Below are 1,682 nucleotides of genomic sequence, written 5' to 3' on the forward strand. Positions count from 1 at the left end.
TAAGTTTCTAGTTGGTCTTCCAACAGTAATTTTTCCCATTCATGTTATGGTTCTGGGTCACCTGTCTTAGTCATCTATTGCTACTATAAGAGAAATACCACAAGCGGATGGCTTTAACAAAGAGAAATTTACTCTCTCACAGTGTAGAAGGCTAAGGTCTTATGCTGGGTTCTCTAGAGAAGCAAAACCAGTAAAGTGTATGAATATATATATATATCAAACAAAAACCAAACCCAGTGCCGTCAAGTTGATTCCAATTCATAGTGACTCCATGAATATATATAGAGAGAGATTTATATCAAGGAAATGGCTCATGCGATTGTAGAGGCTGGAACGTCCCAAGTCCATGGATCAGGATAGAGGCTTCTCTTGGTTCACATAGCTGCAGGGGCTGGGGAACCCAACATCAGCAGGTCGGAGAGCAGGGCTTCTGCTCACAGGCTGTGAAGATCAATGAATCCCAAGATCGGCAGATAAGTTGATAGCTCAAGTCCCAAGAGCCTAAGATCAGAAGAACAGGAGGCAGCCGCAGGATCCAGAGCAAGCAAAAGCCAGTATGTCTGCTTAAATTCAGATGCAGGCCATGACCTCAAGGAAACTTTCTTTCAACTGATTGGCTACTCACAGCAGAGTCCGTCATGGGGATGATCACATATAAACACTGGGAATCATGGCCAAGGCAAGTTAACACACAATCTTAACCATCACAGCTAGAAATCTGAATTCAGGTTGCCAGGTCCAGGCGAAGGCCTTTTCTCTCTGTCAGCTCGGGAGGAAGTCCTTGTCCTGAGCTTCTCAGTGCAGGAACCCCTGATCCAAAAGATGTACTATTCTCCTGCCTCCTGTTTCTTGGTGGTATGAGGTCCCCCTGTCTCTCTGCTCACTTCTCTCTTTTACATCTCAAAAGGGATTGAGTTAAGACCCAACCCAATCTTGTAGATTGAGTCTTGCCTCATTAACATCATAAAAAAATGCATTGCTGTTGAATTGATTCCGACTCATAGAGACCAATAGAGGTAGGATTTACAACACATAGGAAAATCACAACAGATGACAAAATGATGGACAATCACACAATACTGGAATTCGTGGCCTAGCCAAGCTGACACATTTTGGGGGAACAAAATTCAATCCATTACACCACCCAAATTTTACTAATTCAGATCTGTTCTGATGTTGCCTCCTCAGCCATGATTGACTTGGTATGACCGGTTTGAAGCCCTCGTCTGAATCCAGAGCCAGGACAGACTCACCACCTACACCAGAAAGGCTCCACAGTAGAGCATAAGGGGGACTCATTTCAGTCCTAGAGGCCATTTTTGGGGCAAGGGAAAGAGCACAAAATTGTGGCATAAGAATCTAAAATGTGATTTGACAGGGGGTGCCCGGATTTGAACCGGGGACCTCTTGATCTGCAGTCAAATGCTCTACCTCTGAGCTACACCCCATGTGATGTGAGCAGTACCTAAAATGCCTTTATAACTGCTACCACCCAGTCCTTTCATCCATGGATGCTCCTGGGCTCTCCCCTCAGGCCCTAGGTGAGGCATCCACCCCCCTGCAGCCTGGATCCTCCCTGCCATGACTCATTCCTCACTCACTGGTTCACTGTGAACATTCATCACGTTACATACTTACCTGCCAGGTAGATCCCTTTCTAGAGTTCCTCTTCATCAAAACTT

The 1,682-nt window shown here is 45.4% G+C and overlaps 1 non-coding gene across 1 annotated transcript; it reads right to left on the reverse strand.

Moving 5' to 3' along the window:
• Positions 1-1,376: 1,376 nt before the first annotated feature.
• On the reverse strand, positions 1,377-1,448 carry TRNAC-GCA (transfer RNA cysteine (anticodon GCA)). Its single transcript has one exon. It is a non-coding gene; the product is annotated as a tRNA-Cys (tRNA).
• Between the last annotated feature and the right edge of the window lie 234 nt (positions 1,449-1,682).

Source organism: Loxodonta africana, chromosome 3, assembly GCF_030014295.1.
Source record: "Loxodonta africana isolate mLoxAfr1 chromosome 3, mLoxAfr1.hap2, whole genome shotgun sequence".
NCBI lineage: Eukaryota > Metazoa > Chordata > Mammalia > Proboscidea > Elephantidae > Loxodonta > Loxodonta africana.